This window comes from Balaenoptera borealis, assembly GCF_965194805.1.
Source record: "Balaenoptera borealis genome assembly, chromosome: 11".
In the NCBI taxonomy this organism is placed as follows: domain Eukaryota; kingdom Metazoa; phylum Chordata; class Mammalia; order Artiodactyla; family Balaenopteridae; genus Balaenoptera; species Balaenoptera borealis.
Window position 1 is genome coordinate 26,120,891 of NC_138868.1, and position 15,850 is coordinate 26,136,740.

A 15,850-nucleotide genomic window follows, 5' to 3' on the forward strand; every position below is an offset into this window, starting at 1 on the left:
TTCTACACTCTGTATCTACAAATTTGACTACTCTAGGTACCTCATATAAGTTTAATTATACAATACTTGTCCTTTTATAACTGGCTTATTCCACTCAGCATGTCTTCAAGGTTCATCCATGTTGCAGCATGTGTCAGAATTTCCTTCCTTTTTAAAGCTAAGTAATTTCCCATTGCATGTTTATGCCATATTTTGTTTATCCATTCAGTCATCAAAAGATATTTGGGTTGTTTCCACCATTCAACTATTGTGACTAATGCAGCTGTGAACATGGATGTACAAACATCTCTGCAAGACCCTGTTTGCAATTCTTTTGTATATATACCCAGAAGCGGAATTGCTGGATTACATGGTAATTCCTTTGTTTTTTGTTTTGTTTTGTTTTAGGCCGCACCACACGGGTTACAGGATCTTAGTTCCCCAACCAGGGATCGAACCCGTGAGCTCGGCAGTGAAAGTGCGGAGTCCTAACCACTGGACGACCAGGGAATTCCCATGGTAATTCCATTTTTAATTCGAGGAATCACTAGACTGTTTTCCATAGCAGCTGCACCATTTTACACTCCAACCAGTAGTGCACAAGGGTTCCAATTTTTCCACATTCCTGCCAATGCTTGTTATTTTCTTCTTTCTTCTTTTTTAATAATAGTCATCCTAATGGGTATGAAGGGGTATCTTATTGTAGTTTTCAAATCTCCATTTTTTTAAATCTAATTCTTCATCAATACTGGCTACACTAACACCTAGAGCTTGATGTCATCAGTAGCTATAACACATAAACTTTGTATTTTTTCATTTGAGTTACTGATGAATATTAAACATTACACTTAAGACTAAGCTCTATAGAAACCCATTCCCAAGTGATTACTGAACAAACCCTTCTTTCAGACCATCACTGAAAAGTATAGAAATTATTAAATTACTAAAAACATCAAGTTTTAGGGACTTCCCTGGTGGCGCAGTGGTTAAGAATCCGCCTGCCAATGCAGGGGACACGGGTTCGAGCTCTGGTCCAGAGGATCCCACATGCGGCAGAGCAACTAAGTCCATGCACCACAACTACTGAGCCTGCACTCTGGAGCCTACGCACCACAACTACTAAGCCCGCCCGCGCACCACAACTACTGAAGCCCGCGTGCCTAGAGCCCGTGTTCCGCCAACAAGAGAAGCCACCGCAATGAGAAGCCTGCGCACCGCAACGAAGAGTAGTCCCCGCTCACCACAACTAGAGAAAGCCTACGGGCAGCGATGAAGACCCAACACAGCCAAAAATAAATAAATAAATAAATATTTTTTTTTGAAAACCAAATTTTAAATTAAGATACAAATATGGAAATGTGATCAGTATTGAAGATTTCTAAAGATCTACAAGAAGAAATAAACCAAAACAAAAGAAAACCCTTTTAAAAACACAGGAAAAAGGTTTCCTTTACCTAAAGAGAGGCTCAGGACACTAAAAGATTATCTCATAATAAACAGAGATAAAAGACCAAAACATTAAATATATAGCCAGGAATACACAATTAAAAAAAAAAGACTGTCAATACAACAAACAAAAAAGTCAGCTCAATGAACATTACCTTAGGGAATATTTTCATTCAACTGGAAATCAGCAAACAGCTACACTAGATCAAGGTAAACGACCGATTCTGTTACATAAAAACCCTGCATTAAGATTTCTTTTCTGAACACACCTATCAACTCTGTTTCCAGGATATACTAAAATAAGTAGACACAAGTACAGTTCACTTTCAAAAGTGAACTTATTACCACTCTATAAAGGGAGATAGAATGTAACAGGAAACGAAAAGTTGAGACTCCTTTATCAGGTAAAATGTACAAATGCACCTTTAATCTACCAGCTTCAAAGCTAAGAGCTAGAAAATCATCCTGTGTGAAAACAGTAATGATATCTTATGTCTTCACAGCTATAGTAGTACTAAATTCACTAATGGAATAATGTGTTTTTAGTCAAATCACACAAATACACATTAATTGCCTTTCAGCAATGATTACAACTGCCTTTCGGCATGCTATGATTAGCATGAGACAAAAAGACTGAAATGTACTTCGTAAAAACTCAGTGAGCATGCTAAACAACAAAACTATAACACCACCACCCCACACACACAAGCCACTGCTTCCTGACCTACTACCAAGTCCTCATCATCCTATTCTGGTCTTTATCTGCATCCAGTCACCTCTCATAATCCTCTTTCCTTCCCTCATCTCAATTAAACCCCAAGATCTGACCTGCCAATATCAACACAGTACCTCACATTCTGTCCTCAAAATATTATCTCTTCCTTTGATCTACCATCTCTTTCTGATTATCTCCCACCACACAAACTCCCAATATTCCTTGCTAAATTCTAGTTCCTCTGCTTCTAGTAAAATAGATTCAAAATTAACACTTCTCTTATGTAACACACAAAAACATTTTTAAAGATGCTTAGGAGCAAAAGAACCCAAAATTCTAAATCTGAATACAGTAGCTCTCAATCTTTTTCCTGAAACATTTCAGGTATGATGAACTTTGAAGAAGTGAAGCACTTTAGGAGAGGTAGTATTAAAGGGCAAAACTTTTTCAAAGAAGTAAAAGTACTTTGGGGAATGTGGTCTTCACAAAAGCATTTTTATTAACACACGCAAATGAAGTAATTTAGTCATTCTAACAAAGGAGGTTTGTGCATCATTAGAATGACTTTCAAAACTGCAGAAAATCTTGGGCTTCCCTGGTGGCGCAGTGGTTAAGAATCTGCCTGCCAATGCAAGGGACATGGGGTTGAGCCCTGGTCCAGGAAGATCCCACATGCCGCGGAACAACTAAGCCCGTGCACCACAACTACTGAGCCTGAGCTCTAGAGCCTGCGAGCCACAACTACTGAGCCCACGTGCCACAACTACTGAGCCCACGTGCCACAACTACTGAAACCTGCACGCCTAGAGCCCGTGCTCCACAACAAGAGAAGCCACGACAATGAGAAGCCCGCACACTGCAAGGAAGAGTAGCCCCCGCTCACTGCAACTAGAGAAAGCCCGCGCACAGCAACGAAAACCCAACACAGCCAAAAATAAATAAATAAATTAATTAATTATTTTTTTTTTAAAACTGCAGAAAATCTTTTGCAAAACAGCAGGGTCAACCTACTTCATCTAGGTAGTGGGCCAAAGAGAAATGATGCCATTCTTACACTACTTCTGCATTCCTCACAAAGTCTAGCACAGAGTTAAATGAATAAAGAAAGCCTCAAGCTATTATAGTCGCAAATCTTTTCACTTATTTTTTATAGGATATTAAAAACACCAGTTTTATCACAACTCTAATGTTTGTACAAATGATTATGTCTTGGATTCATAAGGTCTGACAAGCAAAGAGATCAAAGGAGATAGAAAGAAATCTTCAAGGTAACAATACTGTCCATAATCTAGTTTCATGTAAATAACAGATTGTTCCAGCTTGGTTTATCCATAGACTTAAAGATTTTGCTTTCATGAATATACTTAGAAAAAGTTTCATTTTTTCCATTTTTAAAATATTTTCAGGCACATGAGTATTTTCAAAGGATATTAAGACATTACAATAAAGTTTCATTCAGAATCATTTTTTTGATACTTGTAACTGGACACAATGCAAACAATATCAGAATTTCATTTGTTTCAACTGAAAATTTGTCATCATTTTATTGAGGGATAAAAGGACATTTTTCTTAAGAGCTTTAAAACTGAAAGGCATCAAATATAGAGAAGAATGTTAAAAACAAATATCACACTTTTACTTAGAGTGACTGAACGAAGCTATAAATTGCACAACTATTTGTTATTGTAATGCCCCTTTAACCATTTTATCTTGGATTAGCTCACAAATATAACTTTAAATTAATGTTCGTTTGTTGTATATATTTCCAAAAAAAATCAGCTCCTGAAATAATTATGGTGATACCACAAATGAAAACCTTTAACCAAAAGCTGTATTATTTGGGCTGAAGTTTAAATCCCTAACTAACTGACCTAATTTTCAACATATTGTTCAAATGATAAATGAGTTAATAATCTATGAAAGTTACATCAAATTCACTTTTTTAATGTCTCATAGCTACATCCACTGTGATTATCAAATAATGTTTTCATATATTTTAATTCTACCTTTACCATACTTATCCCTGACAACAGATGGTTGGCCTCGTTCTCAAGTTGCAAGTTTGAAGTTTAAAGATTCAATTACTTGAAGGAAAAGAAAAGTCTAGATACCTTCATTAGTACCCAAACTTTAATTTATGACAATAAAATACATATGAACCTACCAATGTTTTTTTCTAACAACATCAAAGAAACAGATCATATTTTGTGGAAGAAATGGAAGAATTGTTAATTAAATTCAATGGAAAACTCTTTCATAAATTTTCACTTGTACATTCAAATTTTGGGATACTATTTTTTAAATAATCAAGTTGGTTTATCCAAAATTTAGTCACTCCTTATTTGTTCTTTAACATGTACAGCCTACAAAGGTAAAGCCATTTATAACTCCTGTACATCTTGTATGGACTGAACAGATAACTATCTGCTTCACTTTGGTATGTTTACCCACTTCACCCTACCCCATCCAAAAAGAGAGTTCTTCACTAATTAAAAAAAAAACACACACACAAGACACAAAACTGTCTCCAGTTAGTGATTTCCCAAATTTTTATCCTATAATGACCACCTGTGAATTTATCATGAGAAGTTTATAATGCTATGTTTGTCTCTCATTACATTTAAACAATTTCACACCCACAGGCTCTAATTATTCTCCAACTGAGGTGCTAGAATTTCCTTCTAGAAGATAAATATAAAGGGGGGGGGAGGAATCTTTCCCTTTCAGTTTAAAAGTTATGTTACATTTTTAACAAATCGCAAACCTCTGATAGAAAGGAAGGAAGGTTTTCTTTAAACAAGATACAAAAAGCACAAACTATAAGAGGAAGAGATTGGAAAATGTGACTTGATTAAAACTTAAAACTTTTATTTATTTATCAAATGATACAGTAAAGATAAGCCACAGATATGGAGAAGACACTGGCTACATACATAACTGACAAAAGATCTAAAGAAGTCATAGTGTGTTTGGCAAAACACAGTAAAAAATGGGTAGAAGGTATGAGCTGGCAATTCACAGGTAAGGAAATACAAGCCAAAAGGCTTTCTAAAAAAAATTTTCAACCTCATTAGTAATAAGAAAAATACTAATTAAAACTACAGGAAGATGCCATTTTAAACCCATCAGGCTGACAAAAGGCAGGACAACACCCAATGCTGAAGAGGAGCAGGGCAGCAGAGACTCTTACAGACTAGGTAGGGTAAGAAGTACAACCACTTTAGAAAGCAAAGCTGAAAATGGATGTGCTCTATAACTGGCAAGTCTTCTCCCAGGTACATATCCTGCCTGGAGAAGCTCTCACACATAAGTACAACAAAACATGTAAAATAATGTTCACTGCAGCATAATGATAAAATTTTGAAATAACCTAATTGTCAGAAAAGGGATGGATATAGTAGCGTGGCTTTTTCATACTACATAACACAATGACTGTGGCTTATAGCACAGTCACCATACAGTTATGTACCACAAAAAAGAAAAAATACCTATTATAAGGGTAAGACACTGATTAAGATGTATCACAATTTCAAAGATGTTAAACATGGGAAAAATTGTGCATGTTAGAATTAAAGACATGCAACAAAATGAATTAACCGAAATTATATATATATCAACATGGATAAATCTCAAAACAACAATGTAGAACAAGAAACAAGTTGCAAAACAGTGTGTATCATTTATTTTAAAGTCAGCAGCAGACAAAACGATACCGCGGTTTTAGATATAGTAAGTATGTGGTAAAAGTATAAAATCATGCATAGAAATGATAAACATGCCAGGAAGAAAGGGAAAACGAGGGACTTCAACTGCAGGAACTATTTTGCACCCAGGGTGGCAGCTGCATAGGAATTGGTTCTATTACTCTCTGTACTTTCATAGCCTAAATTTACATTAATTTTTAAATAAAGAAGGGGAAAAGATCTACCAGAGAATAGAATAACCTCTTTAATTGATTGTATCTTTAAAAGTTAGAAAAATATAACCATTTTAGATATATTTTATTAGCGTATTCAATCAGCCATACACTATTTCATCCCATTTTTCTTTCAATTTTTAAATTTTTCTTTCAATTCAAACCAAGTAAAGACATTTAGGAGCAGGAAGATTTAGCAATGAAGTATGTTTTTCATCAATGAGCTCCTTCTAGCAAGAGGCAAACACATGTATACACATAATTACATCACTAATGAGGGCAGTAACATAAGGATGTGTGAAGCACACAGGCAGCAAAGAAAAGGGGATGATTAACATATGCCCTGAAGGAGCACTGAAGTATTCAATAAGAAGTTAATCTGAGCTAAATTTTGAAGGATGATGGGAAGAAGCCTGCTACTTAGGAGGGATAGTCCAATAGCACAAACCAACAGCACATATAAGAGCAGAGACTAATGAAAAATATGACATATTAGCTATATTTGGCTAGAATAGGAGACCACAAATTATGGTTAGTCAAATCCAACCCAGACTATTTTTGTATGGCCCACGAGCTAAGAATGGTTTTTATATTTTTAAAGGTTTTTAAAAAAGCATGCAACAGGGATCATATGCCACTTGCAAAGCCTAAAATATTTCCCATCTAGCCATTTAAGAAAATTTGCCAAGCTCTGCTCTAGAACATAACTTGCTGCCAGTAGAGAGGGCAGCTGGAGAAAAAAGATGATCCTTGAGAAGAAGAAAGACAACCTTAAAAAGAAAGATCATGAAGAACTTTGTCTTCCATAGTAAGGAGCTATGAGGTGCCTCTGAAGGGTTTTAAATAGAAAAATCATATAATCATATTTGTATTTTAGAAAGATTACTCAGGCAAATTTGTGAAGGATAAACTGGACAGAAACAATAATGGAGGACTTCCCTGGTGGTCCAGGGGTCAAGACTCTGCACTTCCACTGCAGGGGGCAAGGGTTCAATCCCTGGTCGGGGAACTAAGATCCCAAATGCCGCTCAGCATGGCCAAAAAAAAAAAATAGAAACAACAGTTGAAAGACTAGGGTAATAATCCAGATAATAGTTGATCAGAGACCGAGCAAAAGCAGTAGTAATAGAATGAGAGAGTACTGATTACCAATAGTTAGCTATAGGTAGCTAGGAGATAGAACCACAGAACTTGGTGACGAGTGAAGGAAGGAAGGAATTGATACAACCATGTTTCTGGCTTGAAAAACTGATAGCCAACTGTTAACAAAAAAAAATTTTTTTTGAGGAGAAATGAGAGGAAAAATTAACTCAATTTTAGACATGCTGAGTTTGAGGTACCTTGTGACTTAGCCCAAGTTCCCTTAAATGTAGACTCTTATAAAAAGGCCTGCATTCAGGTAGTTTACTTGGGAAGTTATCCTAGAGGGCATGAGTAAGGGACGTGAAGAGTAAGTCAGGAAAGAGGGAAAAGCAATTAATAAACATAAAGGAATGATAGAATTAAAAATTAACTATTTGGCAACAATCACAATAATTGATTCAAACAAGAATTATCAATGGATGCAAAAACTAGCAGGTGAGAAAATGAATGAATATATGTATATGTATAACTGAATCACTTTTCTGTACACCTGAAACTAACACAACATTGTAAATCAACTATACTCCAGTAAAATTTAAGGGGGAAAAAAAAAAAAACTAGTGGGTGAAAGTTTCAAGAATAACAGGATATTATTGTTGGGAGACAATTCACCATGGATCGCTCATGTTTCTCCACGTCTTGCAAGCAGGGACACTGAATGCCTTTGTTCTGCAGTCTCCTTTCAAGGATATTTGTATACTGAACAGCCTTGAAGGTAGAGATAGCGTCTTCCTCCTGAGCAAAGGGCAGGTTGTTTCATGTCCAGGATAACAAAAGATAATGACTCCTTCTTGGGTGTATGTCAGGCAGGCTCACTGCCCCTTATAAAAGTTTCCTAAACCTAGGGTTCCCCTCCTGGAGCGCAACTCCTCCTTGTGCAGGAGTCATCGGGCCCTGTTTGCAGCACCCTGTAGGAACTGAATCGGGGAAACAGGAAATACTGACACACTGACTACCACTATCGCTGAGTACGAAAGTCCTTTAGCTCTGACCTCAGAGTCTATCTTCTGCCAGCAGCCATGGCTAATTTCTTAGCTTGCAAGACCCTTCATGGTCATACATTTCAAAGTACATTCCCACAAGATACATATGAATCAAAAGGAAGAAACCAGCAGATGCCACCTTAACCAAGTGATCAATGTTAAAATCACTTGTAATGGGATATATATCGACATCATGTGCCTCCTGGTATGATGTACTGAGAGGAATACATGTCACTGTGATACTTCCAAGCACAAGAAAACAAACATCCAAATTGAGAGCCATGCCACAAAATAACTGGCAGTATTCTTCAAAATGTCAATATCAGGAAACAACACAAAGACTGAGAAACTTTTCAGATTACAGAAAACATAGACATAAAACAAAACAATCTTGCTTTTAGGAAAAAAATCAGGTGTATATGGACGTCAAGTCTGCAACTTACAAAAAGTTGAAGGAAAAAAATACAGATATAGAGAGAAAAGGTAAATGCAAATGGGGTAAAATGTTAACATTTGAAGAATCTAGGTGAAAAATATAGAGGAATTCTTTGTACTATTCTTGTAAATTTTCTGTAGGTCTGAATTATTGTCAAGTGACAAATTAAACAGAAAAAAAAGAGTATATGAGTGACAGGCATAAAATAATGTTTTTCTTACACAAGGCTGCTCTTCAAGGGTTACTCATTTGGGAATGAACTGCTGAATATCTTAGGCATGGCCCAGATCACCTAAAATCCAGAATTCTCAGGCACAGAGCAAGTCCGTGGGATCATGTGCCAGCACTAATTAAAAAAAAAAAAAAAGTATTCATAAACAGTGAGAGGAAATCTTTTCATTTAGAAGTATTACTTTGGGACTTCCCTGGTGGCACAGTGGTTAAGAATCCGCCTGCCAGTGCGGGGGACACGTGTTCGAGCCCTTGTCCGGGAAGATCCCACACACCACGGAGCAACTAAGCCCGTGAGCCACAACTACTGACCCTGAGCTCTAGAGCCCGCGAGCCACAACTACTGAAGCTCACGCACCTAAAGCCTGCGCTCCGCAACAAGAGAAGCCACTGCAATGAGAAGTCCGCACACAGCAATGAAGAGTAGCCCCCGCTCGCCGCAACTAGAGAAAGCCCGCGCGCAGCAACGAAGACCCAACGCAGCCAAAAATTAAAAAAAAAAAAAAAAGTATTACTTAATTCACTTCGGTTTTTGGAGCTTTGGGTCATTATGCAATTTCTTCAATCAACAGAGACTAAAATTAGTATTTTAGGTCCAATAAATTCAACTAAAAAGGTCTTTTCATTCTTGAAAGACAGAGAACCTTAGTACTAGTCTATACAAGGCTCTACAATAGAAATTAGAAAATGGAACTATATGACTAGCAATATTCAGGCAATAAAAAGCAGTATCTAGTTACACTTCCATTTTTCACTTACTTTGTTTAAAGTGCATATTTATAAAAGACAAAACAGCATGTCTTCTTAGAAATAAAAGACAAGGTACACTAGAAAATAAGTTTTTAGTGTGAATAGTAAGTTTAACTCTTCATTGGACATTTTAATACCTATATCATTAAACAGGTCATTTTACCAGTATTATATCCAGGAAATTACTGACACTAAAACATCTCATGTAAGAAACCTTTTCATATAAATGAACCACCACAAATTGTAAAGCTTCATAAAATAAACCTGCTGTCTCAGGTACTCACAAAACATTTATTTGAAAACACTAAAGTCTTGGGTATTTTCCAGCAGTATTGTGAGCAAAGCATCTAGGGAATGTGTTGACTATAACACAAATCAGCATGTTAAATAACAAGCTTCATCTGACTTAGCAAAACATTCCAACTTTTGGAACAGAAAGTGATCTGTTGGACATTTCAAAGCTGCTAGAATTCACCCTGCTAATACAAGTTTTTACTTTAGAAAGGCTAGAAAAGAGTTAATTAAAAACAGTGCTTAAGAACTACGCTTACTAAAGCATATAATTCTCTAGATTTTTTTTAAAGCTATATAAAAATCAAAACTCAGAAATGGAAACGACAGAAAAGTTGAATAAAAATGAAAAGTTCACCTGAAGCACTCTTTATTGAAGTAAACTTTAAGATTAATAACTCACATCTGGTTTATAAAACATGTACAAAAGTAAACTTTATTTAAATTCATCACACAATATCTATCAATACCAATACCTACCAATGGATTGCTAGAAAAATTAAACAGCTTTACATCTTTAGGTTATGAACAACTCCCTTACTAGAAAGCCAAATGAATTATTTTCTACTTTGTAGGAAATCTGTCCCAAAAGAACCACCACAAAACTTTTATTTCTTATAAAAATCCTCTAGAACCTGAATTATTAAAGATTAAGAAGGCAAAGGTCAAATGATCCTTACCAGAAGAATATCTCCTAACCTAAAACACCTCTGAAACAATTCAGAGGAAGCTGAATCGTAGATTAATAATTTGATCAAATGTCCACTGTTGATAAAGCAATATAAAGGAAAAGATTATGCTGACAAATAAGATTTTTGTAAGAGATAATAGTTCAAAGTTCTAAATGAATATTTACAGAATTAAAGGTCAAGTTCTATAAAACTTTTCTAAATTATGGGCTATGCTAAATAAACAACTTTTACATTCGCCTTTTGTACAGCATTCTACATTCAGTACTACTCAAAGAGTACTATCACTCCAGAGTAATGTATGCTACAAGAATTAGAAGTCTAAAAACCAGTGTGAAGTGGTAACAGTAGCTGCCCCCCTACCAGGCACACACTAACAACAGTTTTGCATTTCTAAGAGCTGAAAAGACAAAAATTTACAGCTGTATAAGCCTGATTTTAGTACTTTTAGTTTTAAAAAATCTTTATGAAAAACATTTTAGGACTTGAAAAAATAAACTGGAACAAAAAATTCAACTACTTGTTCTTTCCAAATTATGTTAAGACCCTACATGGTCATGATGTGACCTACACTGCTAAATCCAAAGCTGTTTTTTTCTTCCCTACAATTATGTTTTCTCTATTCATATTTGGTTGCCAGATATGCCGCTTTATATAAATGCCCTTTTTTAGGAATTTAGTGAAGTACCTTCAAAAACCTTTTTCTAAATGCAGAAACCTTTGAGTTTCAAAATTTAAATGTCATATATACCTTATGAACTGAGTATGATCTTTCACAATGGCACCAGGAAATCCTGTGCTTCAGGAAACTCTCTATGGTATCAAGTGAGAAACAACAGAAGGAACAAAAATGAGACTATGTTAAGAAAAATAAAGATCTCATTCTTATTCTCATGACAAAAATTTGAGGAAGAGGACAGGGCAGAGATTCACAAAAGGTATCCTTAAGAAAGCCAGAAAAAACTAGAACAATGTAATTCATAAAGCCCTAAAGAGTAAAAAAAACAATCAGCTTCTCAAAAGTACTCCCAAAGATGGGACTTCCCTGGTGGCGCAGTGGTTAAGAATCCCCCTACCAAAGTAGGGGACACGGGTTTCAGCCCTGGTCCGGGAGGATCCCAAATGCCGCGGAGCAAATACGCCACAACTACTGAGCCTGCTCTCCGCAACAAAAGAAGCCACCGCAATGAGAAGCCCGCGCACCACAAAGAAGAGTAGCCACCCACCCCGCCCCCCCCCCCACGCAAGTAGAGAAAGCCCTCGTGTAGCAACAAAGACCCGATGCAGCCAAAAATAAATAAATAAATAAATTTTTAAAAAAACAAAGTACTCTCTAAGAAAGGACACTGAATTCTTAGAAATTATCAGAACTGCTTCTGTTTGGCTCTGACTACCACTAATCATTAACTTCTTAAAGTGACATTGTTGGGTTGCATATAATAAGCTGTGAACTAAAACTGCAGATTTATATGCATTTAGCAAGGGTCACATAAATATTTCTTCTACAAGCTCCACAGAAACACACTGAAAAAAAATTTTTATATTGGTGTAAAAAGCCACACTGTCATATAGGATACTATACAATTATATGTATCAGAATTATAATGACAAAACTTATTCAGATTTATCTGGCTAAAGAGGGTTTTTAATGCCATAAACATATAAAAAGATAAAAAGATGATTAAGAAAGTTTAATTCAAAAAAAAAAAAAAGAAAGTTTAATTCACAGAAACAGACTCACAGATATAACAGACTTGTGGTTGCCAAGGGGGAAGGGGGGATGGATTGGGAGTTGGTATTAGCAGATGCAAACTATTGTATATAGAATCAATAAACAACAAGGGGGATTCCCTGGTGGCGCAGTGGTTGAGAATCTGCCTGCCAATGCAGGGCACACAGGTTCGAGCCCTGGTCTGGGAAGATCCCACATGCCGCGGAGCAACTAGGCCCGTGAGCCACAACTACTGAGCCTGCGCGTCTGGAGTCTGTGCTCCGCAACAGAGAGAGGCCGCGATAATGAGAGGCCCGTGCACCGCGATGAAGAGGGGCCCCCACTTGCCGCAACTAGAGAAAGTCCTCGCACAGAAACGAAGACCTACCACAGCCATTAACTAATTAATTAATTAATTAAAAAAACAAACAAAACATCGCAATTAATACCTTCTGTTGATTAAAATATGCTGTTAAAAAATCAATGGGCACTACAGGATCTGTCCAGATATTTACCAGATATTAAGGATGGATATAATAAAAAAAAAAAAAAAAAAAAAAAAATCAATGGGCAGGCCACAAAAATATTTAAAAAAATTAAAAAACAACAACAAGGTCCTATTATATAGCACAGGGAACTATATTCAGTATCCTATAATAAACCATAATGGAAAGGAATATGAAAAACACTATATATATGTATATATGTATAGTGGAATCACTTTGCTGTACAGTAGAAATTAACACATTGTAAATCAACTATACTTCAATAAATTTTTTAAAAAAGAAAGTTTAGTTCAGATTGAAGTTGCCTAAGTAATATCTAATACATTTTAAGTTCAAAATTAAGGCTAGCTATTGATCCCATGGCATAAAATATAGAAAAACATGTTAAATCATTTGAAAATGGCCAAAAAGTAGTTATAGTTTACTGATGAGAAATTTATTCTCAGATAATAACTAAAAATTTCTTATTGGCCAAAACTGACCTCATGCCATTTTTCAGGCAACTGCATAAGAGGCTAGATAAAATCTCAGCTATAAAAGTAATGATTGGGCTTCCCTGGTGGCGCAGTGGTTGAGAATCCGCCTGCTAATGCAGGGGACACGGGTTCGAGCCCTGGTCTGGGAAAATCCCACATGCCGCGGAGCAACTGGGCCCGTGAGCCACAACTACTGAGCCTGCGCATCTGGAGCCTGTGCTCCGCAACAAGAGAGGCCGCGATAGTAAGAGGCCCGCGCACCGCGATGAAGAGTGGCCCCCGCTCGCCGCAACTAGAGAAAGCCCTCGCACAGAAATGAAGACCCAACACAGCCAAAAATAAATAAATAAATAAATTAAGAATGCAAATGACCCAAGGATCAGGTGTTTCAATTAAAAAAAAAAAAAAAAAGTCAGGTTTATGGATATATGAGTTACATACAGTAAAAATTCACCATTAAAAAAAAAAAAAGTAATGATTACATATTAATTATACATGATGAATATGCCAAAATGGTTATTTTATAACAATGTTATCACTTAAAATATTATTTATTCATAGAAACCTTGCAAATTCAAAGAGTAAAAATTATCACTAAGCCATTATCATTACCTGAAATCAGACTTCACTAGAGTGGCATGGACAGAGAGCTACACTGCCGAGAGCTAAGAAGTGAGTAGAAATTCAAGTAGAGGCTAGAGTACACATTACGAAGTGTGGAAGAAATAGAGTAGGGAAGATAGGTCCACAGACCTGGGGAGGCACAATTAAAAGATGGCTGCTTAAGGATGCCAGATACCTGACCATTTTAAAAGGCTGAAGAAAAAGGGCCAAGAAAAAGGGGGAAATTGAAGTTATCGGACAGGTTCAAGATGCTGAAAAACACAATTCAGGATGAAACCCATAAGAGAGAATAGGGAGTAATCTTGGAGGGAAGGAGATATTTCTTTTCTTGAGAGTGTAGTGAAAACACAAAGTGTGTACCAGTAGAAGTTATGCTCAGAGGTAGAGGGTTGGAAATTTGGAGTAATTCATGCCTGTTAACCTCTACATAAGAAACAGACTCATCTGTTAGAATTAAGGAAGTGAGGGGAAGAGGAGAGTTTTGGGAAGTCAAATGTGTCTATGACACATTCACAACTGCTTGGTGAGGTACCTGTCAAGCTACTCAATAAAGACGCTATCCTTTGATTAAAGGATATGAGTATAGAATGCCTGTATTTGATTACTTTTATAATAATTATATTTGATTCCCCAATGTCAACTAGGCACTTTAGGAGATATAAAGAAAACCTTTAAGACATGGTCTCTGACCTCAAGGAACAGTTCAGATACTATTTTATATTTTTTAGTGTAACCCTTCCCCAAAAAGTAAGGTATTAGGTTACCTTTTAACAGGTTATAAATTGAGGTATTTCATTTTCTTCCAGTCAGATTAATAGGAAACAATTTCAAGCTAGATATACCTTCAGATATGAGATACTTTAAAGAGATTTTACAAGTTACAAAGTAGCCACTAGAAATACTTTCAGCAACGCCACACTAGGCTTAGGGCAACTCACAAAGCAAGCATTCCAACTATTTTCTACGCAAAAGCTACTGGCAGCAACTATACTCCAATTAAAAAAAAAAAAAAGCTATTGGCAAACCAATTATGCTATAGTCCCTAACACCCTAAGTAGGTTTCCATGCAGAATTCAATTTTCGGGAATTCCCTGGCATGGCGCTTTCACTGCTGGGACCTGAGTTCAATCCCTGGTCGGGGAACTAAGATCCCGCAAGCCGCGGGGTGTGCAGCCAAAAACAAAACAAAACAAACAAACAAAAAAACCAAAAAAACCAAGAATTCAATTTTAAATACACATATATAAAATATCAAAATGTTACCAAATTGTCAAAGCTCGTAAAGAATATATCATACAGCACTTCCCTGGTGGCGCAGTGGTTAAGAATCCACCTGCCAATGCAGGGGACATGGGTTCAAGCCCTGCTCCAGGAAGATCCCACATGCCACAGAGCAACTAAGTCCACGAGCCACAACTACTGAGCCTGAGCTCTGGACCCCGAGAGCCACAACTACTGAGCCTGAGTGCCACAACTACTGAAGTCCACGCACCTAGAGCCGGTTCTCCGCAACAAGAGAAGCCACCGCAATGAGAAGCCTGCGCACCGCAACGAAGAGTAGCCCCCACTCGCTGCAACTAGAGAAAGTCCGCGCGCAGCAACAAAGACCCAACGCAGCCATAAATAAATAAATAAATTTATTTATTTATTTTAAGAAAAAGAATGTATCATATACAACTATAATAGAAGCAACACAATACTTGCCCTTTGCACGACTGTTTTTAAGGACTCCAAGTTAAACAGACTTTGGATTTACACAAATTAACTACACAAATAATATCCCTTCTGAATAGTGGTTTCAAAATAAGTTACAGCTAGCAATTTCAATATTTTTTAAAGTACCGTAAAATGGAATTCTATCTATACGCTGTTTTCACCTATTTTCTTTCCACAGGTGGCATAAGAGAGAGGTTTGGAGATCTCTGTACTCCAAACTGAGAAGGTAATAATATAG

General features: G+C 36.6%; 1 protein-coding gene across 4 annotated transcripts in view; it reads right to left on the reverse strand.

Annotated features, from left to right (window-relative positions):
* HIPK3 (homeodomain interacting protein kinase 3) overlaps positions 1–15,850 on the reverse strand; it is a 95,700-nt gene that overhangs the window by 71,858 nt on the left and 7,992 nt on the right. The window contains exon 2 of one of the 4 annotated variants that reach the window (XM_082343667.1): positions 11,331–11,392. The exons of the other annotated variants lie outside the window; for them this stretch is intronic. The gene's annotated coding sequence lies outside the window, so the exon portion shown is untranslated. The remainder of the gene's footprint in view (positions 1–11,330; positions 11,393–15,850) is intronic. 4 annotated transcript variants of the gene reach the window in all.